Source organism: Oryctolagus cuniculus, chromosome 5 (genome assembly GCF_051225735.1).
Source record: "Oryctolagus cuniculus isolate XC-2025 breed Fujian yellow rabbit chromosome 5, ASM5122573v1, whole genome shotgun sequence".
Taxonomy (NCBI): Eukaryota; Metazoa; Chordata; class Mammalia; order Lagomorpha; family Leporidae; genus Oryctolagus; species Oryctolagus cuniculus.
In genome coordinates, this window is record NC_142871.1 from 125,990,361 (window position 1) to 126,013,299 (window position 22,939).

Sequence of the window (22,939 nt, forward strand, 5' to 3'; positions counted from 1 at the left end):
CTGAGGTTCTTAAGCAGATGTCCTCCCTCAAAACCTGCTCTCAGGAATGGGTTGTCATGTTCAAGTACCCCATATGCCAACCCAAAAATTCTGTAGCTGCTTTTTTTTTTTTTTTTTTTTACAGGCAGAGTGGACAGTGAGAGAGAGAGACAGAGAAAGGTCTTCCTTTGCTGTTGGTTCACCCTCCAATGGCCGCCGCGGCCGGCACGCTGCGGCCGGCGCACCGCGCTGATCCGATGGCAGGAGCCAGGTGCTTCTCCTGGTCTCCCATGGGGTGCAGGGCCCAAGCACCTGGGCCATCCTCCACTGCACTCCCTGGCCACAGCAGAGAGCTGGCCTGGAAGAGGGGCAACCGGGACAGAATCCGGCGCCCCGACCGACCGGGACTAGAACCCGGTGTGCCGGCGCCGCTAGGCGGAGGATTAGCGTAGTGAGCCGCAGCACCGGCCTGTAGTTGCTTTTGTGATGCTAATGAAAAACTGGAATCGATTCAAACAGTCCATTACAGCAGAACAGGTCAATAAACTGCAGCATACACGGCTCACTAGGCTAATCCTCCGCCTGCGGCACCCAGGAAGGCAGTGGAGGGTGGCCCAAGTGCTTGGGCCCTGCACCCACATGGGAGACCAGAATAAGCACCTGGCTCCTGCCATCGGATCAGCGCGGTGCGCTGGCTGCAACACGCCGGCCATAGTGTCCCCCTTGGGGGATGAACCAACGGAAGGAAGACCTTTCTCTCTGTTTCTCTCTCTCACTGTCTAACTCTGCCTGTCAAACAAACAAACAAACAAACAAACAAAACAACTGCGACATAGCCCCCCAGTGGAACACTACTCGGCAGTGAAAAAGGAAGACCTCGTGTGATGCGGGCAACCTGGTACAGACCTCATAGATGTGATACTGAACGCCGTGAGGCAGACACAAGAGTGCAGACTCTGGTTCCATTTATATAAAGAGCAGGCCCAGTGGGTCTGTGGTGATAAAAGCCAGAATCTGGTTACCTCTGGAGGCTGGAATTCGCTGGGAGGGGCTTGAGGGCACCTCCCTGGGGTGCTGGAAATACTCTGTGCTTGCTCTGGGTGGTAGTCACGTGGGCCAAGACGTGTGGAAAAATCCACCCAGCTGCACTCTGAGGAGCCCAGCAATTTGATGCACACATCCGACAGCTCAATATACAGTACATTTAAAGGCTGGTTTCCCAGAAGGCCCGGGAGCAGAAGTCACTGGGTTTCCTGGGGGCACTCGCACTCAGATCTGGACTCTCTGGGCCAGGGAAAGGCCCGGGACAGACACACATGGCATCACTCCGCAGATACGGGAAGAATTGCACTTTTCAGTGGTGACGGGGCTGGGCACCCCAACTCCATGCAGCCTTAGGTCTTCTAGAAGGTTCCCACCCTCGCTCCCAGATAGAGGCTGGAGGAGGTACGACCCCCAGCTCTGTGAAGCCAGGCCTGACATCGTGAGGGTCCTCTCGGAGGACAAACAGGAGTGGCGGGTGGCTGGAGAGAGGCACCTTGCTTCTTCCCCATCTCTCTAAAGCCCGAGACCGAAGTGGCTTGGGTGGGCGGCTGCAGGGCCTTCCTTGTCCCTCGGCTGCACTGGTGTCTCTGATCTGACGTTCCACGATGCTCGTGTCCAGCCTCGGACCATGGGGGTGGTGAGCGTGCCAAGGCAGCCAGACCTCCGCAGGTGGGTCAGGAGCCCACTGCCCTCTGCTTCCCCAGCGAAAGACATGTTCCTCAAGAGAATCCCAACTGAGAAAAAAGAGCAACCTTCCCAGCTCTTGTAGCAACTTTCCTGCTCTTGTGACCTCCTGGGCTTGCACGAAGCAGCTCTGAGGTGCGTGGCACTGTTGCTGTTTCATGCAAAGAAAATGGAGGCTTGGAGAAGATGAACTCAACCCACAAGCTTGCACAGGATGTTCAGGGGAAGTGGCAGGTGCAGGGCATGGGGAGGGGGGAGGGGGCTCCCTGAGAGCAGGGCTGTGGCTCCCGCTCTGTGTGGGCTACACAAGTGTTCTTACAGCACCAGTCTCCTTTTCGCCTTGGCTGTCACCTTTAGGCTTAGCCTAGGGCTCTGCCCCCAGATGTGCCATGTTTTGGGGGAGTGGGTGCGGGGGCACAGTGGGGGAGGTTGGGGACCAGAGGAAAACTGGTGCTGGGACCAATGGGGAGGCTCCATCCTTCGCCAGCCTTCCTGTCCACACCACCAGGGTCTAGATCGCCCAGTTGAGCCATGCCACCTTCAGACTGACAGCGGGGCTGGCTGGGCTCTCCCCTTCCCAGGAGGGTCAGTTGGTAGAGGGGCTCCATGGGAGGCTGTGCACAAGAGCGGGGTCCGCGGGCCCCTAGCAACGTCCAGGGCCCGGTGCTCCTTGCCCTGCCCACGCCTCGCCAGCAGGAGCTGGGTCATATGATGGCTGAGGTGGCAGGTGTAATGGGAGCCGAACATCCTTGCCGCCTGCCTCCTGCCTGTGACTATATTAAGTTCTGTGCCTCGTGTCCCTCCTCCTCCCTCCCCAGGACTTTCCCTCCTCCCCCCTAGGGATCCGGCCCTGCAGATTAAGGAGCTACTCCTCCTTCTCAGCTCCCTAGTCCCAGGAAAGAGACAGGGAGGGGCCTAATGAGGTCGGAGCCAGTAGGTGGGGAAGCAGAGGCGGTGATTTTAGGCTTCCGGTGCTAATGAGCTGCAGAGGGAAGTGCCTGGGAGGGCGCTAACACCCCTCACACTCAGTGCTCCCCGACAGCTGCCCACGCAGCACCCAAGTGGGCACGACGGTGCCCGAATAGTTGCACCTGCTGCTGCCTTCCTGGCCAACCCTCATGAATGCACACACTCCCGGGAGACCCCTGAGCCCGTTATCACCCTCCCACCTTGTGGGAGGCTCTCGTGCCTGCACACCTGGCTGGGCCCAGAGCACCCCTGCTGTCATTCCCCCGGAGCCCACAGGCTCTGTGGATGAGGCAGGGCTGCTCTGGGACTTCGGGTGGCTGTGTGCGTCTGTACTGGGGTAGAGGGTGCAGTGCCACCTAGAAGCTGCAGGACATTTGCACCTCCTGCTTACACCTAAGGCCTCATTTCCAAGGGACTCCCCACCATTAGGTCACAGGCCAGAAGCCCCAGGAAGGCCTGCCTTCCCCCAGGGTGAGGGCAGAGGGCAGGGTCAGGGATTATTAATACCCACACTCCACACTGGAAAGGCGTGTGTGGAAACCCCAGCCTCAAGCCAATCAGAGCAGTACTTTCCAGGAATGTCACCCCAAAGCAAGGCTTCCTCCGACTCCAGGATTATTTCCCACCCCTGACCTCATCCCGTTGGTGTGCGTGGCTCCTGCCAGGCCCCACTGGCTCTGCCGGGCAGGCCTGCTGTCACCTGGCAGCTGACATCTATCTGCCTGGGCCGCTGCCCAGAGAAGGTCACGGAGCACGTTGTCGGTGGCGGGGCCCAGATTAGAACTGTGCCTCTGTCAGCCGGCCCTCTCCTCCCCGCTCCCCAAACCGCGGGCAGCGGTGCTGTCACGTCAGGATCACTGAGCGGCCCCTGCCTTGTCCTCCGCCCACAGCATCACCACAAGGCCTTGGCACCTCACCCCGTGGCGGGGAGGAGCTGGAAGGTGCACAGCCCGGGGCCTGGGTTTCTGCTGCTTGCTGGCCTTGTGACCTTGGGCACGCAGGCTTTGCCTTGTCTGCGGCTCATTCGTTTGCAAAATGAGGACACAAATGCCCACTCCGCGGTAGCTGTGGGTCCTAAGACCGTGTGAGGGCTGTGCAGGAGGGGGGATGTGCTTGGCCTCTGTCACTAATTGTGTCCTCCTCCTTGTCACCTCTGCTGCCGTCTGTCCCTTCCACATCACAGCACACTTGCGACACCTCCATCCATGCCGTCGCCACCAGCACCCTTGCCCTGCCATGCTATCGCCATGCCATTGCCGAAGGGACACTGGTCAGCACCGGCTAGGTTCAAGGTCATGTGAGTGACCCTTTGGAGATTAGTCCAGGGTTTGAAGCTGGTGGGGGTGGGCTGTGTCTCTCCATGCTTTAAGTCTTTTTTTTTTTTAAGATTTATTTATTTATTTGAAAAGTAGTTACAGAGAGAGAGAGAGAGAGAGCGAGAGAGAGAAACAGAAAGGTCTTCCATCCACTGGTTCATTCCCCAAATGGCCACAACAGCCAGAGCTGGGCCCAAAGCCAGGAGCCAGGAGCTTCTTCCAGGTCTCCCACATGGGTGCAGGGGTCCAAGCACTTGGGCCATCTTCCACTGCTTTCCCAGGCCATAAGCAGAGAACTGCATTGGAAGAGAAGCAGCAAGGAATTGAACCAGTGCCCATATGGGATGCCAGTGCCTCAGGCAGAGACAACCTACTATGCCAGCCCTGGCCCCATCCTTGAAGTCTTGACTCATATTCCATCTCCACCAGAAGTCCTTCCTTAATCCATTGTGAGCCTCCTTAGAGCATGCAGGTCAGCTTCCCACCCCCACTGCCTGCCGTGGGTGTGAGTGTGTGCACACGGCCCACACCCACACTCACACTCACACCCTCCCCGTCTGTAAGGTCAGCTTCCCACCCCTCACTGCCTGCCGTGGGTGTGAGTGTGTGCACACGGCCCACACCCACACCCACACTCACACCCTCCCCGTCTGTAAGGTCAGCTTCCCACCCCCACTGCCTGCCGTGGGTGTGAGTGTGTGCACACGGCCCACACCCACACTCACACTCACACCCTCCCCGTCTGTAAGGTCAGCTTCCCACCCGCCACTGCCTGCGTGGGTGTGGGTGTGCACATGAGCCCACACTCACACTCACACCCTCCCTATCTGTAAGGTCAGCCTCCATCCCTTTCTCCTGCGCTCAGCATAGTGGCTCTGGGGTCCAGTCCCGTGTCACCCTGGACAAGTGGGTCACCTTGCTCCTTTGTGCCTCAGGCTTCCCCACTGTTAATTGGCTTTCATGATAATGCCATGCTTCTCAGAGTTGCAGACAGGATTCCCTGAGATAGCGTACTAGGGAATCTTCAAAAACTTTGTGGAAAATGCATATTATGAAAAAAACTGCATGGATTTCAAGATTCTCTGCGGCTGGATAAATGCATGTGTTAATTCCGTTTGCCACAAACATGTTGCAGAGCGCTGGTGTCCACAGAGCACCCGGCACAGAGCAGGCACCCAGCAGGTGCACAGTCCTCTTGGTCCTTCCTGCAGGCAGCTCTGGGGCAGACGGGACTTTGCAGGGCTGAGCTTTCCCAAGAACTTTCTCATCCCCCTGCCTGCTCCTGGGAGGGGCCTTCCGCTCCCCAGGGAAGAGGTAGGATGTGCAGGCGAGCCACAGCCACACGGAGTTGAGCAACTGCGGGCAAGTCACCTCACCACCATGAGCCTCGGTTTGCTCATCTGCCAAGTGGGTCAAGGCGAGGCTGACGTCTCTGTCGGGCTCTCTGATCCGCAGCTGTGGATGAGACTTGCTGCCAGTGTGGCCTTTGGCCTTTGGCCTTTAACCTTCCTGTGCAGACAACAGGGGCTGCTTCTCACAGGTGGAGGGGAAGATGCTGAGAGACGGGGAGAGCCCGGGACAGCTCCGAGGACAGCATTAATAATGAGTCACTCAAGCCAGGCCTAAGAAAACGCGCTGTAGTCTGAGCTGGGTTCCTGGGGCAGGGCCAAGGCCAAGGTGGAGAAGGGCCAAGGGGTCCCTACCCACAGACTCAGGGCCACAGCTCTGTGCTGCAGGGTGGGGCAGCTCCCCTAGGGCCCTTAGCTTGTCCATGTCCACAGGGCTACAGCCACTGCAGGATTCCCTCGGCCCCCTGCTGTGGCTGTGCCCTGGCCATGACCCCCAGAGGATAAACAGGGGCAGCACAGGCCGACTGGTGTGTGCTCCCAGCCCCCGCAGTATAAATGCTGGGGCCATGTCCTGCGTCCCCTGCCTGGCTCAGGGGGTCCCACCCTGCCAAATGTCACAGTGCAAGAAGGCATGTGGATGCCTCCGCATGGTGTGTGTTGCGGGGGTGGGGGTGGGGAGCAGGAAAAGGCAGGGGTCAGGGACCAGAAAGAGTGGAGCTGGGGTCTGGAGGGAGTGGACAGGGGTGGGGGAGGGGGCAGGGGAGGGAAGCAAGTGCGGCCCCTGAGTTCTTGGATGGGTCTGTTCCTAGAGCTATAGCCCAGATCCTGGGCCATCCCTGCCCCGCCTATGACCTGGGTCACTCTGTGGCCTTCCAGGGCCAGTCTTGGCCCCAGACTCCAGGGTCATGGGGCCCAGGGCTCTGTCCAGCCTGCAGTGGCCTGAGAATTGGCTCACCAGGGCTTTCTTTGCTTTACCTTTTTACTGCCCTGTGCCGGCGCCCGGCCAAGCTCCCTGCATACATTATCTCATTAAAGCCACAGCTGCCCAGGGTGCAGGGCGGGAGGTCTGAGGTGACGGAGGCTGCAAGTGTCCAGCCTGGGGACAAAGCCACTCAGCTCCAGAGGCCCTGCGGGGGGCTTGGGGGTGCAAACAGTGCCGGGAGCCATGGTGGGACCCAGGGCTCCCGCATACTGTGCCAACTTCCTCCCCTCTGTATTAGGGTCAGAGTGTGAGACACAGCCCTGTCCACAGTAGCCCCAGCCTGAAGGAGGAGGCACAGCCCCATCTTCAGGGAGCCCCAGTCTGAGGGAGGAGGCACAACCCCACTCTCAGGGAACCCCAGTTTCAGGGAGGAGGCACAACCCTCCCCACCCTCAGGGTGCCCCAATCTGAGGGAGGAGGCACAACCCCACCCACAGGGAGCCCCAATCTGAGGGGGGAGGTACAGCGCCACCTTCAGGGAGCCCCAGTCTGAGGGGAGTCCCAGGCAGCAGGACATTTCTGCATGGCCACACCTCTGGGGAGACAGGTGGAGCCCGAGGTCTTCACAGAGCTGAGGGAACGGGCTGGCAGCCCTTTGAGGAGGGAGGAGCTGGGCGAGTGGGGGCGGCATTCCCATCCTGGCCGATTCGGAACGCAGGCTCCTCTCCACCCCGGCCCTGCATGGAGCCGTGAACCCCTCCTGGGCGGGGGGAGCAGGGCCATGCGTGTCTCAGGAATGACATCCAGGGATGGCTATTTTAATCTGGGAAGTCGCCTGCTCCTCCTGCCCACCCAAAATAACCCGGCTCCCACAGGAGCCTCGCTACGGCCACCTGCCCACTCAGATGGGGAGGTCTCCCCTAGTGGAGCTGTTTCTTCCTCTGGGCTGGGGGCTCCCTCCTGGAAGGTCAAGGTCAGACTGGGCGCTCCTCTGACCATCCAGGGCCCCTGCAGAGTTTTGGGGGGGTGAGGTGGTGTCAGGTGGTCTTTCCTTCCTGCCAGCAGTGTTACACGGTGCCCTTGTGGGAGAGAAACCACATCTTCCCCTACCCCCCTCGGCCCCAAGTGCATCTGGCTGGTGGGCGCACGTGGGACTTGGCGTGTGCCTGGCAGTGCCAGGCTGCCCTGCTGCTGGCCACATGGTCCCTGACGGGAGGGTTCACATGTCCCAGCGCCAACCAGCCACCTGCTGCCTCCTGCCTCCCAAAATAGGAAAGACTGGCCTTCTCCCGTTACCGCCGCCCGCGCGCCCCACTGCCCTTGTCCTTGGGACCAGGCCCTCCCTCCTCCCTGCTCTGCTCCTCTGCGGGAGGTGCCGAGGGCTTAGCCTCCAGCCCTGCGTGTCCCCAAGGCTGGTGACCAGATGTGGCCAATGGGAGCTGCTCTGTTCCCCAGGCTGGTGGCAACACGGGGAGGGGCCCACCAACCTCCGTGTTCCTTGTAAGGAAACGGTGTCCACTGGGCCCAATAAGAGGGCCCCACTCCCTGCAGCCAACGCAGGCCTTGGCGGGGAGCAGGGGGCTGGGGGTGCAGCTGTTGACTCAAGGAATAGCACTAACCACTGAGGGCCAGAGTGACACAAGGCGCCGTCCCTTCACCCACAGTTTCCCCTCCATTCATTGCACAAGCAACACACTTTTTTTAAGTCTTTAAAAAGATGTATTTATTTGTTTGAAAGGCAGAGTTACAGAAAGAGAGAGATTTTTCCATCTGCTGGTTCACTTCCAAATGGCCTCCACAGCGAGGGCTGGGCCAGGCCAAAGCCAGAAGCCTGGAACTCCATCTGGGTCTTCCATTTGGATGCAGGGCCCCAAGCACCTGGGCTGTCCTCCGCTGCTTTCCCAGGCTCATTGGCAGGGAGCTGCATAGGAAGTGGAGCAGCCGGGACACGAACCAGCACTCAGACTGGATGCCAGTGTCACAGGCAGCTGCTTAGTCTGCTGTGCCACAAAGCCGGCCCTGCAACAGCACTGTAACTGAGCACTTACTGCGCCGGTGCTGCCTGCCTATCCGTGTGCTGAGCTGCACAACTCCCTTTGAGAAGCTCGTGCCTGTACCTTCGGACAGTGGAGGGAATGAGGCCCCGAGAGGTCCCCTGGATTCCCCAGGGTCACACAGCAAAGAGGCAGAGGAGTTAATCCAGAAGCCCAGGTTAGAACCACACTTGTCTTTCTCTCTCTCTTTTTTTTACTGTGAGACCTGTTATACATTCAGGCAAATAGTGGGGTGCACCTGCAAGGACCCCTTACCCCACGGCTTGTGCCCATTTGGCTGCCTCTGCTTCCTCCTTCGTGCTGAAATAGTTTCAAATTGTAGACACCGTGACGTGCCCACCTGATCGCTTCGGAATACAGCACCCACCTTCCTCCCAAAAAACCACCCCAATTGGCTACATAAAGCAGCCGTCCTCACCCTGCACAAAACCCTTTCCTGCTGGTGTCTAGTCCAGTCCAGGCTCAGATTCCATGCCCTCATGTCTTCTTCCTGAGTTCTTGTTGCTCCACCACCCCGCACCTGGGCAGAGGTGGGTGGGGCCTGGGGCGGTCCTTCCCAGGCTGGGGACCTGCCTCCCCACGGGACCCAGCCCTGCCTACTCTTCTTCCCCTTGTAGGGCCAAGAACTCCGACAGCAAGTCACAGGGACCTGGGTCTGGTCAGGGTGAAGCTGGGGGATGGGGAACTGCAGAGTTGGGGGGCTGCCAGGGGCATGAGAGAGGCTGTGGCCTGACCCCTCCCACACCCACCTAGGAGGCCACAGCAGGGGCTCTCAGGTACTGGTCATCCTGCCAGGGTAGGGGGCTGTCCAAACCTGGTAGGGCCTTGGGCCCGGGAGCTCCTGCCTTCGAGGGTCCCTTCTCCTCCCTGGGCCTGCAGACCAAACAGCCCACCGGCCTGCCTCAGCCAAAACAGGAGCCAGGAAGGTCAGCTTATCGGCCTCGCTCCCCACTCAGCCCCGGCTGCCTGCCTAGCGCTATCAGCGTCTGGGGCGAGGGAACGGGAGAGGGACAAGGCAAGGCCAAGGCCGCTCCAGGGGTCGCTCTCGACGGGCAGAGGGCTCTCCAGCAGGATCCCAGGAGTGCTGGGGTCCCCGCAGGTGGCGAGAAGGGGCCTGCTGGCAGGTGGCCAGCTGGGCTGGGGCCTCGAAGCTCCCTTCCTGCCCATGCTGTCCAGTCCTTGGGCCTTGGGCCGTGTGTGTGTGTGTGTGTGTGTGTGCACGTGTGTCAAGGACCCTGCCGAGGGGAGGCAGGAGATGGCCCAGGTGGCCCCTTGGTTATGGCTTCCTGGCTGGGGACTAAGGTGTCACACCCAAGGCAGCCCGGCCCTGCAAGGGCAGGGGCTGGGTATCCCCCTGGCCTGGAACTTTCTGTAGATGAGCCTGTGTCCCCCCCTCCCTGGAGCTCCCTGCGACAGGGCTGTGTCTTCCCCCTCAGACTGGCCATGTCTCCCCCGTCAGATTGGGACTCTCTTAAGATGGAGGTGTCTCCTCCTTTAGACTGGGGCTTCCTGAGGATGGGGCTATGCCTCCCCACTCAGACTGGGCTACTTTCTGCTCTCAGGCCCTGGGGTAGGGCTCTCGGCAGCCCAGCTGTCTTCCTGCCCGATGGGGGACCGAGGTGCGGGCAGAGCCGGGCTGTGCTGATGAAGGCTCAGGAAGAAGCTGCGAGGACGGGGCTCTGTCTGGAGCCTGCAGCTTTGTGTGCAAGGCCAAGCAGCTTACAGCGCTGTGGCAGAGGCTGCGCTGACCCCTGTACAGAAGACCAGCTGGGGCAGAGGGCGGGAGTGGGCCTCCCTAGCATGCATGTCTTCAAAGCAGACCCCGCTGAGGTCCAGTTTGGGACGGTGGACCCTGAGGCCCAGAGCTCTGGGTCTGGGGGAAGGGCCCTTTGAGTGCCCATCCCCCATCCCCGCCACTCCTACCCCGCCCCCTTACGGGGCAGCCTTGGCCCAAGTTCCTAGGGGGAGCTTTCCCCTCCTGCTCCCCTCAGCCCCTGTCCAGGAGACCCTCTGTCTTCCTGCTCCTGCCCAGCACGCCCCAGGCTGAGGCGGGGGGGGGGGGGAGGGTCACAGGGGACAGAGAATCCTCGAGTCTAAAACTCTGCCTTTCAAATAAATGAATGCAGCTTCAAGAACCACCCCCCCCCCAAAAAAAAAAAGAGCCCAGAGGTAGGCTCCATGCCCCAGCAGGCAGTGGGCGTCCCACATGGGTCTTCTGCCCCCCCACTCCAGGAAGGGCCGTTCATTTCTCTGCTCAGTGCTGCCGGGCTTCAGCAGTGAGGGGGCAGGGTGCTCTCACCGGAGCCCTGCTCTGTGCACCAGGGCAGCCTGTCCCCTCGGAGGGAACACAGCCTTGGCCGCCTACGGCGCGGGTCGGTGAGAGCCCATCTGTCCCTCCAGACCCCACGGAGGTGGCGAGAGGAGGAGGGCTGACGGCTGCGCGGCTCCGCAGGCCGCTGCTCCAGGGTTCCCCCCAGTTTCTGTCCTGGCCCTGCTCTCACTCCTACAGGCTGATTTGCAGCCCCCGGGGCCAATCAGGAGAGCCTGGCCCCACGGGAAGCACTCAGGCTGAGCCTGGAGAGATGGCCCAGGCCCCGCAGCCAGGAGGGGACAGAGGGTCTACTTGTGCCTTGTCTTCAGTCCTGGAGCTGGGGACCGCTGCCCTTCGGTGCTCGTGGGGATGGAGCCCCCCACACAAGGGAGCACAGGGATTGGCTGGGCGCTGACGGGCGGCTGGGGAATGGCGTGCAGATCCCTGGGGAGACCTGGGACAGGGAGAGGGCAGGGAGTGGTGGACTTCACTGGTCGCCTTCGAAAAGTGCTGAGGGTCTCCAAGGGGGACAAAAGAGACAAAGCCAGCAAATGGCAAAGGATGTGCAACCAGACAGCTTCCGGGACACTTATGGATGGGTCATGTGGACGGTGACTGAAAGGCCGTGTGGATGCAGACTGAGGGGCTGTATGGATGCTGACTGATGACAGACTGTGTGGATGCTGACTGACAGGCCATGTGGACGCCTACTGATGGCCTCTGGGACCACTGACTGATTTGTAGGGAAAGCAAAGTTTTCCAAATGGGAAATCATGGAATCATTCTGTAAAGCTGATTTCCGCAGCTCTGGTGGGTACCGCTGAGGAGGGAGACCTGAGCCCTGTGGGCAAGCAGGGGGCCCCGGGTGCAGGGAATGGGAGGTGCCTTCCTAGGACAGAACCCCAGAGGGCCCGTTGCCCCCAGGTACTGAGTCAGCCCCAGCCCACATCCCACTTTGATCTACACCCAGCCCAGCATGGAGATATTGTGGCAGCAGAGGGAGTTCCCTGTCTTCTGCAGCTCCCATAGCCTTCAGGCTCAAGGCCAAAGTCTTGACCATGACCTGTGAGGCCCCCTGTGAGTTCACCCTGTGACCAGTTGGCCCTCACTGCTCCGACCTGCTTATTCCTCAGAAGTGCCAGACATGTTCCTGCCCCAGGGCCTCGCGTTGCCTGTTCCCTCCGCTCTCCCCAGCTGTCTCACACTTCCCTTTTCTTGAGGTCTGCGTTCAAACAGCACCTTCTCTGTGCAGCTTTGCCGGACCGCCTTATTGAGGCTGTGACCCGGGCACCCCTGCTCTATAAGGCCCTGATTTATGTTTCTCTCCGTCGCAGGCTTCTGACATATTTGCAGTGGGCTGAATGGTGGCCTCCCCGTGCATGTGTCCATGCCCTAACTCCCAGAGCCTGTGAATGTGACTAGTCCCCTGCCAAAGTCACGTCTGTGTAGAACATCACAAAGGCACTTTGTCTTGAGAGAAAATCATTCTGGATTTAGGGTGGACCCCAAATCTTGGGTTTTTGTTTGTCTTTTATTTGGACATTAGTCAGGGGCTGGGCCAGGCTGAAGCCAGCAGTGTCTTCCAGGTCTCCCACATGGGTGCAGGGGCCCAAGCACTTGGGCTGTCTTCTGCTGCTTTCCCAGGTGCATTAGCAAGGAGCTGGGTCGGAAGTGGAATTGGTACCGATATGGGATGCATATTGGCAGGACGCGGCTTTGCCCACTATGCTACAGCACCAGCCTTGCGACTGTCTTTACAAGAAGAGGAGAAGGCGCAGGGAGCCACAGGGAGGAAGGCTGCTGTAAGCCGAGGCAGGGCTAGCAGGGGTGAGGCCAGCACCTGAGGAACTCTAAGCATCACCAGGAGCCGCAGCAGCTGCGAGAGGCAGGGAGGGAGCCCCGGAGCGAGAGAGGCCCTGCTGATGCCTTGATGTCCTGCTTCTGATGTCCAGCTCTGCCAGAGTGCACATGCCTGTTTCAAGCCACCAAGCATGTGGCACTCCGTGACATACCCACGGAAAACTAATGGCGTGTTCCGTAATTCACTCACTTGCTGTTTTTAGCCTACAACCCTCCCCCACCCACCCCTGAATCCAAGCCCCAGGAAGACAGGGATTTGTATTTATTTTGCACACAGGCAGGTCCCCAGCGACTAGTGCAGTGCCTGGCACTGTTAAATGGCGGTGGGAGTCCATTGGATGAAAGCAGGGGTGCAGGGGGTGGGTCCTTGTGGCCTGGCTTGGCTGCCCCATGCCTGGCTCTGTGGCATCGCTCTCGTTGTGGCGGGAACTCACTGCTGGGTGAGGGACCACCCTGAAGAGGAGGAGAGGGAAACCTGGGGTCCCTGGCACTGCCCCCCACAGCTGTCGATGAGCCCAGCTCTGTCCACGTCCAGGCTGTACTTACGCTTGGCCCCTGGTTCTACATGAAGCATGAACAGCTGTGGACCCAGCCCCAGCTCTCAGTACCCACCCCACCCCAGCTCCCCGGGCAGCTTTGGCCCCCAGCCCTTCCTGCCACAGGCCAGACCTCCGAAGTCACTGAGGGCAGGGCCTGGCCTGGGGCAGAGAGGTCGCACCCCTCAGTAGCAGGTCTCCTTCGAGCAACCTGGCTCCGTCTTGCCTCTCCCAGGACAGAGGCCGTGGGGTCCCTCTGCGGTGATTAAGGCAGGCCTGAGGGTCCCTGCCACTCCTCCCACCCAGAGACGGGGTGCATGTCCCTCCCCCGAGCAGGGCCTGCCCTCGTGACTCAGCACCACTGGAGAAAGCACAGTGGCGTGCCGCCTGGTCCAGGATCAGCCCTTAGAAGGCCTGGCTGCTCCCCCCAGCCCCCCGCCCTGCCAGCCACCGTACTGTGAGTTAGTCCAGGCTGCTCTGCTGGCACCGAGTGAAAGAGCAGGGCGGCCTGGCCGATGGCACGGAGGGTTCAGCCTGCTGAGCAGGGCGGCCTGGGTGCGGCAGGGGCCTGGCCCCAGGTGGCGCCTGTAGAACTCTTAAGGCACTGCCTTGGGCGTGGTTTGTAGGCAGCCACAATAGGCCTGCAGGTCTGTATCTCAGGGGCCTTGGGACGCCGACACCCAGGGTTTCTGAGAAGGAGGCTAGAAGCTGGCTCTCAGGGCATGTGGAGGGACACACATGCCACACGCTACAGGCACAGGCCTTGAGCTGGAAGGATTTCACCCCTCCTAGAATCCAAACTTCCAGGGAGCCCCGTCCCCCCCTTTCCCTGCTCGTCCCCTCCCCTCCCCACCTCTCCCAGGTTTGCCTCCAGTCTCTCCGGCCTCCGACCAGCTCCAGCTCCAGCGTGACTGGTGCTCCCCTTTCTGGTGCCCTCACCAAGGCCAGCAGGCCACAGAGGCTGCAGGCGAAATGACCACCCAGAGATGTCTGTAGATGCCACGGACAGCCAGGGACAGCCAGGCCCGGCCAGCGGGAGCCATCCCAGAGGCAGGGGATGCTGCTGTCCTGCTCTGGAATGGTCTGTGCTCGGCCTCCTGCAGAGGCTGGAGAAGACAATGAGGCATGGATGCTGGAGTGGACAGCATGGATCTGCTGCCATTGCACAAGGCCGTGGCTTTCCTGGAGATGTTCCCTTGAAAGGCCAGGGAGGCCTGGCAGTGGGGGCCTGAGCCTGACCCCTGGTGCCACGGGCACACTCGCATTCTGGTAATTGGCCTGAGGGGTGCACAGGGAAGTTGTTTTACAAGATCACACCCTGCCCTGCCCGTACCCTCTGATCCACCGCTCTGGCTGGCCCCATCCTGCCTGGGGTCTGAGCCCCAGCTCTGCGCTGACCATGTGACCCTGAGCCGGTCACCGCCCTGCTGTGAAGTCATGAACATGGCAGGTCCTCCCTGCAGCAGCGACAATGAAGGGACAGTGGGTCTTTGCAATGGCTGATTTGGGCTGGGCCCCGAACAAGCTTGGGGAGGGCCAAGGAGGAGGGGAAGGAAGGCAGGCAGGAGGGAGCTGGGGGCATGGCTCAGGGCAGGAGTGGAGGCGAGGAGGTGAGGGGGATGGTCTGTAGGAGCTGCTTGAGAAATGGAGAGGGGCTGATGGGGAGAGCAGTGAGCCAGGAGTGTCTTCCCAGTCTCCCACACGGGTGCAGGGGCCCAAGGACTTCAACCATCTTCTACTGCTTTCCCAGGCCACAGCAGAGAGCTGGACCGGAAGTGGAGCAGCTGGGACTCGAACCGGAGGCACCCATAGGAGATGCCGGTGCTGCAGGCTGGGGCTTTAACCTGCTGCACCACAGCACTGGCCCCAGGAAAGGCGTTTTTTCAGCCTGCAAAGCTGATCCTGCAAGAGGCTGCTGATGCTGCTGATGGCTCGGTAAGGTAGACAGACGGGGGCCTTACTGGATGCTTGGCCCCAAATCCTCTGTTGCCCCTGCTTGCTGCAGCCCTTGAGGCCAGGGCCAGCTTCAGGCAGGTTTCCTGGGCTCTGGGAAGGCGCCGTTGGATGGGGCCTTGCCTTGGTCTAGAGCCTCCGCTTCCTGCCCGCGACTTCTCTGGTGTTCTGTGGGTGGATGCCCAGGGAACTTCTTAATGCTCAGGTGACCCATGGGGGCCCTAGTGGGGGTGGGCACAGGTGCCAGTGATAATTTTTTTAAAGATTTATTCATTTGTTTGAAAGGTGGAGTTTCAGAGGCAGAAAGAGAGAGAGAGAGAGAGAGAGAAAGTCTTCCATCTGCTGGTTCGCTCCCCAAATGGCTGCAATGGCCAGAGCTCTGCCAATTTGAAGCCAGGAGCCAAGACTTCTTCCAGGTCTTCCAAGTCAGTCGCTGGAGCCCAAGGACTTGGGTCACCTTTCTTTGCTTTCCCAGGCACATTAACAGGGAGCTAGATGGGAAATGGAACAGCTGGGACTTAAACCGGTGTCCATATGGGATGCTGGCACTGCAGAGGGATGGCACAGGGCCTGCTCCATGGTTTTGTGTTTTTAAAGATTTACTTATTTATTTAAAAGGCAGAGAGAGAGAGAGAGAGAGAGAGAGAGAGAGAGAGGGAGGGAGGGAGAGAATCTTCCACTTGTTGGTTCACTCCCTCTTCCAAATGGCTGCAAAGGCTGAAGCCAGTCCAGGCCAAAACCAGGGGCTGAGAACAACATCCGGGTCTCCCACATGGGTGTCAGGAGCCCAAGCACTTGGGCCATCCTCTGCTGTTTTCCCAGGCGCATCAGCAGGGAACTGGAGCAGAAGCAGAGCAGCGGGGACTGGAACCGAACCGACGCTCTGATATGGGAAGCCAGCGTGTTGAGTGGCAGTTCAATCGGCCACACCATAAACCACAGGCCCCTTCACAAGGTGCTTCCATAGGACCTGGGGGATGAGCACAGTCACCCTCAGGGGTAGCCAACCCCGCAACAAGTCCTTGTGTTGGCCAGCCCCTTCCCTCCTCCCCTCGCCCCTGCCCTCATTCCTCACACTGGCTCCCTGCACCTGCGCCCAAAGCCCAACCTCAGCCTGCAGGGGAACCCAGGCGAAGGCAGAGGTGCTGGCTCTGGGGCCGAGGTGAGAGGTGAGTAGGAGGCTGGATGTGGACGGATGTCCCTGAGGGATATTTGAAGGCACAGCTCAGGGCTGGGCCCCTCCTGGACAGAGGACTACAGTGACACAACCGGAAGCAGCTGCTGGGTCCCTGACGCCCGAGGGTGTGCCCTTGGCTGTGCGTATACTAATTAGCACACTTTACCCTGGTACCTGTGCATGTTATCCCCTCTCCTGACATCCTGCCGGAGGAGCTGCTGGTGAGTGGCCTGGCTGGGTCTCCCATGGCCTCCAGTGTGTGATGCCGGGAGGCAGGGATGGGGCTCCTACATCAAGGTCACCCTGCCTGCAGCCTGGCTGGGCCCTTGCAGGAGGTTAAAGCCCGGGCAGGCCCTGCCCACAGACACCACTGAGTCTGGAGCTCAGACAGTCTTGCTTCCCTCTTCCCTGGCCTGTGCAAAAACAGGGCTGGCACGTGGAGAAAGGGGTCCAGGGACCCTGTGGTCGGGAGCCAGAGACACAGTATTGGGTGACAAGTTAGATCGGCACTGGCCTTGGTCCTGACCCCAAGGCAGGGACCCGTCTGCTCCGAGGCAGCCCCAGTTTCCTCTCCCCACCAGCCCCCAGCTCTGTGGCTGGCCTTAAGCCACCAGCACCACCCCCTTCCCCAAGGACCCCCGATTCTTCTCCAGCTTCTGGCTGGAAGTGGACAGGGGTGGGTTTTGCCTTTAGCCTCACCATGTCCACCCTGGGTTTCCCCCCCTCTTCTGGGTGACGGCTCTGCCCGTGCCCCTGCCCCTCCCGAGGTGTGCTGGGTGAATGGGAGGAGCGGAAAGCGAGGCGAGGAGTGAGGGCAGCCCTGCCAGGGAGGCGCGTGTGTGCTGGAACTGTCTGCGGAAACACAGACACTGGCAGGAGGGCCCGAGGCGGCCAGTTGCAGCAGGCTCACTCCCTGCAAGGTGTTGCCTGCATTTGCAGCAGCCGGGAGCCAGGGGGGCCCTTTGACACAGCGGCTTCCGGGGCCCTCCCCGTCTCTCTGGTCTGGGACAGTGGCTGGCCCCTAGAGGGCTGAAGTCGGAGTCTATGGTGGCCCCAAGTCTCCCTTTCCTTACCTAAGGCTCGCATCTCGCTTTACTACTTCATTGGCTGTGATTTATTTGAAAGGCAGTTATACAGAGAGAGAGGGAGAGAGAGAGAGAGAGAGAGAGAGAGGTCTTCCATCCACTGGTTTACTTCCCAATTGGCTGCAAAGGCCGGAGCTGTGCCGATCCGAAGCCAGGAGCCAGGAGCTTCCTCCTGGTCTCCCCACACGGGTGCAGGGGCCCAAGGACTTGGGGCATTTTCTACTGCTATCCCAGGCCGTAGCAGAGAGCTGGATCGGAAGTGGAGCAGCCAGAGCCAGGACTAGAACCGGAGCCCATATGGGATGGTGGTACTGCTTTACCTACTGCGTCTCAATGCCAGCACCCCACCCCCCCCACCCCCAAAGGCCTCCATGAGGCCCAGCCCTCCCTTTCTGTCCCTGAGCGCTGAGCTTGGGCTTCCCGCCCCACCTCTCCCTGCTGTGTGCTCCAGGGACGGGGTCTGCTTTGGACCGTGATGCTCAGCAGATACAGAGGGGCTGTGAGCTCGCTCGTCCTTCCTGTTCAGGTCCCAGCCCGGGCTCAGTCTGCAGAACGCCTGGGCAAGAGGAGGAGCAGCCCGGGGACCCGCCAGGCCCAGGCCGCCCAGGGACGGTGATGTTCACCCTCGTGGTGAAGGCCAGGCCTCTCGCTGCCCTCACTTCCTGTCCTTACCTGTCCCGGCCTGGCGTGCAGGAGCCCTCCACCTGCCTGCCGCCATGGCGGAGTGATGCCTTGGCCGGGCTGAGACCGTCCCTGCATCTGACTTCAGTCCGTAGTCCTTGGCCCATCATCAGTGAGCAGAAGGCTGACCGGAAGGCTCTTCGGAGTGCTCTCTTCCTGGGTGGGGAGGGCGGGGCATGCCCAGCTTCACACACCCTGGGCCCTGGGCCCTGTTGGAACCCGGGCAGTGCTGGGGTCTGCAGTTCCTAGCCCAATCCCTCTGCTTGTCCAGCAGCTCTGAGCTGGGGCGCAGTGGGCCACACTTGATGGCCATGGTCCGGCCGTCCCTGTCCACTGCCAGCCGTCTCTGCTGTCCCTCTTCTCTCTGTCTCATGATTTCTCAGGCTCGCCCTCCCCTCTGTGTGTTTCTGTAGTCTCCTGCGGGTCTCAGCACTGTTGTGGCCTTAGTCCTGGTGGAGACAGCAGGGCCTGGAACAAGGGGTGGGAGCTTTGGAGGCTGTGTGTGGCCCAGGATGTTGTGGTCCAAAAGTGACCGTGATGAAATCTCCTGTCCTACGAGTTCTTCTAGAACCTTGCGCCAGCTCTGTGGAGTCGAGTCTAACCGCCATCCTCCCCACCCCCCGGGGTCTGGGTAGGTTTGCGACTGGCTTGTAACCACAGAACGCAGTGGAGGACACTGGGTGACTCACCCTGCACCAGCAAAGACGACAAAGCGTCCCTTGCCAAATGGAACACGCCTTCCAGAGCTCTGAGACCACCAGGGAAGCCCCAGTGAGCGCTTGTGCTGGGGGGCCTTGTGACCCCAGGAAGACGGAGGGACGCCCAGCCAGTCCTTGCTGTTCTGACCCTGGCCACTGACTGTCCTGCGGAGGGGGGCTCACACCAGAGCCCACTGTGGAGCCCCTCCCCCACCCCACCCCTGCAGGCAGGAGAAGTCCGAACATGGCTCTCGTTTTGGGGTGATCCTGCACACGGCAGGTGACACCCAGGAAGGGAGAAGGAAACATTATGGGATGTGTGTGTGTGTGTGTGTGTGGAAAAGAGCACCAGCCTGAAACCCAATGTTCCCACCATCGCCAGCCCTTACCCAACTCCAAGCTTGCGGCTTTCCCACCTTGGGCCCTGGATTTTTTTGTTCTGGACAAACGGTCAGACCAACTGTGCCCTCCCTGGGCAGTTAGTAATCCGGACAATGTGCCCACTGTCACAGCCTCCTCCTGGACGTGCAGCCCCCCAAAATGCCACCTCCCCCGTGAAGCCTCCCGGATTGCTCTCTGGCAGGATGCCCAGCATGCAGGCAGCCCCACCCCAGGGTGCCTGGGGCCAGGGCTTGCCTTTCCCTCCTGTCAGGTGGTGGGTTCTCGAACATCAAGGGCTGTCTTTCTCCTCCCTGCCTCCCCCAAAGCTGTAGACACAGGACCGGATACATGGTTGGCCCCTGCCTCCCTCCCTGCCCCGTTGCCGAGGCCTGAGAGTCCGACCTTCCCTGGGCTCGCCGTCACTGAGCCCTCACTGCGTGCCAGGCACCGTGCTAGGCTCTGCACAAACGCTGAGTCATTTAGCCTTCGTTTCAACAGCGCATCCACCCCAGGTTACAGCAGGGAGGGAGCTAATGCACAGGGGGTTAAGTAATTTGGCCAAGGCCACACAGCCAGTGAGAGCCAGAGCCAACACTGAAGCCCAAGGAGTGTGCTTTTTTTTTTTTCTCCTCTTCCTAATTTGAGAGGCAGAGAGACAGGGAGGGAAAGAGAGTGATCGGCAGAAAGAGAAAGTTCCCATCCGCTGGTTTACTCTCCAGACACCCACACTGGCCCTTGGCAGGGGCCAAAGCCAGGAGGCTGGGAATTCAATCCGAGTCTCAGGGGCCGGCGCTGTGGCTCAGCAGGTCAAGCCCCAGCCTGCAGCATCAGCCGCTCCACTTCCGATCCAGAGCCTTGCTAATGCACATGGGAAAGCAGCGGAGGTGGGCCCAAGTGCCTGGGCCTCTGCCAGCCACGTGGGAGACCTGGAAGAGGCTCCTGGCTCCTGGCTTTGGCTCTGGCCCAGCCCTGGTCATTGTGGCCATTTGGGAAGTGGACCAGTGGATGAAAGATCTCTCTCTCTCTATCTCTCCTTCTCTCTCTCTGTAATTCTGCCCCTTCAAATCAATCAATTAATCAATCGATCAAAAAAAAAGAGTCTGCAACTTGAGCCACCGCCGCTGCCTCCTGGGGTCAGCATTTGTAGGAGACTGGAGTCAGCAGCTGGAGCTGGGCCGCGCCGTCTACGTTACCTGTCCGCCCCTTACTCACGAGGCTTCGCTGCGTTCCAGCAGGAGGAAACAGGACCAAGACCTTACACAAACCGCCGCGCCCCAAGCTGGCTCACTGAGTTGTCTGCAAAGGCCGTGCCCCCAACTCCTGTGCCCCTGCAGCAGAGCCTCCCCCCTCCTCCCCCTGCTTGTGTGGGCGGAGTCAGCTCCCTCCTGCCGAGGGGGTGGTTGGGGGGCCACCGCGGCCTGGAGAAGGGGCTGCCCTGCTCTGACTTGATGGTGGCCATGCAGTCTGGGGGCCCTAAGTGTGAGCAGCCCTTCCGTTCAGCCTGGGCGGGTGCTCTCGGCCCTCGCCACCCCTTCGCACTTGACCTCCAAGCAGGCCGTGTGGAACCTCTTATCTCACTGGGTGTGCAACTCCTCCGGGACTCAGTGACTCAGCCAGGGTCTCTGGCAAGGCCAGCAGGGCAGGGGCAGAGGCTGGCCCGGGGCTGCCTTTCACTTCCCATTTGGGTGACTTGTCGCCGCCACATTCATGGTCAGGCGTGTGGTCAGGGCCGGGCAGGGCTTTCCCGGACAGCACGTTCCCGGTGCACAGGGAGAGAGCCCTGTGGTCGGCAGCTTCTTCCCAGCCTGGGCTCGATGTTGAAACTCAGCTCGGGCTGCCGCTGCTTGCGTGCTCTTGACACTCCCAAGGCGGGAGGCCAGGGCTGGGGCTGGGGGTGCTATGTGTGGCTGGGGCTTTGTGGCTCCAGATCTGTGTGGCTCTGTTGGGAGCAGCGGTTCGGGGTCAGTGCAGGCAAGGGCAGGCCCTGAGGAAGATGTTTTGTTAGGTTCCGGCCTCTCCCGTGTCCAGGAAACAGACTCCTTCCCCTCTCATTTCTTTAGGCGGAGTTTGCGATGTAGATGACTGAATCAGGAGGCTTGGGAGAGAATGTTCAGAGCAGCAAAACCCAAATGCCCACAGAAGCAGCAGCAGAAGGGATGGACGTGTCGGAGAGGTCCCGTGGCCTCCAGGGCAGGGCCCACTCTGCTCCAGGGTAACCCCGCGGGGGCCATCTTGGCCACATAAAACTGAGCCCAACAAATCGCAGGAGACGGCATCCTCCCGCGTGGTGCTGTCTTTAGAAAGTTACAAACCAGGAGCAGGGAAACGAAAGGTTTTATGGGCTCCATGTGGGCGCAGCGAGGTTACACAGAGCGTTAAGCAAGGGAGTGAGGAACTCAGCTCGGCTCAGATGTCGGTTACCGCACGCGGGGGGGGGGGGGGGGCGGGGGGGCGCGAGGGGGCAGTATTGTCAAGCACTAGCTATTGTCCCGGGTGGTGGGTCTGTGGATGTGTCTTGCATTAGCAAAACCAAGCCACTAAGGAATGAATGTAAATAAAAAAGAGCAGGGCACGGGCCATTACTAAGACGGTCACGGATCAAGGGTTCTGTAAGGCTGAGATCCAAATAGAAAAATAAAACAAAGCAAAAGGCATGGCCTGGGATGACCTCCTGTGTGCCCCCCTCCCCCCACCGGAAGGAGAGGGCATCAGGAAATACACACATGGTGGACAGCAGGAGCTTGGCAGCCCGGGGCTCATGTGTCTCCCCACTCAGGGACCCTGCAAAAGCTCCCCCCACCCCATGTTAATTTTCTATCTTTGTATAACAGATCGCCCCCCAATTTAACAGGTTAAAGCCCTGTCCGTCTGTTCTCTCCCATTTTCCGTAGGCCAGAAGTCTGCCCCAGGCTTAAATCAGAAGTGTTGGCTGAGTTATGATCTCATGGGAGGCTCGGGGTCCTCTCCGCAGGTCCCTCCTGGTAGACACTGCTGTTCCCTGCCACTTGGCCGTCTCCACGTCACGGCAGTTTGCTTTTCCAAGGCCAGGAGGAGCTCTGTGTCACGTTGAGTCTTTGATGTCTTGCACTGATGTCCCAGGCTGTACCCCTGATTCGGGCAGGCCCACCCCAGGAAAAGCTGCCTGGGGATTAACTCAGCTTCAACTGATTAGGGACCTTAATGACAACCGCACAATCTCATCCCCTTGGCTGTATGGCACGCCCCATCACAGCAATGCTAGGTCCCGCCCACACTCAAGGGGAGGGGATAGTGCGAGGTGGGTCCCCCAGGGCCCCGGAGCCGGCACACCTCCTTTAAGCCGTGGCTTTTCTCCTGCATCTGGTAAGGAGGGTGCCCTCTGCCCTACAGGAAACGTGGGCGGATTAACTGAGATGAGGATGCAGAGGGCTGTCACTCATTCGGAGATATTTAATGAGGGCCTGCCGCGTGCCTCGGCTCATTGCCACGTGGTGTGCAAACAGACTCGGTCCCTGCCTTCCTGGAGCTGACCCTGTGATGGGAAGGTAGGTGCCAGGTGCAGGATCTGCACGCCGAAAGCTACAAAATGCTCTTTCAGGACCTCAAAAGTCAGTAAGGAGCTAAACAAGTGGAAACCGCACCATGTTCATGGTTCGAAGGCTCAGCATCGGAGCGATGTCCGTTCTCCCAGACGGAACCATAGATGTCACACAACACCAATCAAAACCCCAGCAGAACTTTTTTTTTCTTGGCTAATATCAAATGAATTCCAAAACCTTATGGAAGGATAAAGGAACTAGAATATATAAAACAAAACAAATAATCAAGTGCAAGGAATCATACTACCCAATTTTGGAGTTGGCGTGTATCTGCGTTTTGGCAAAGGGAGCACATGGACTCATCAAACAGATCAGATTGTTCAGGAAGGGAGCCACCCAAAATGATTAACACGTAGGAAGGC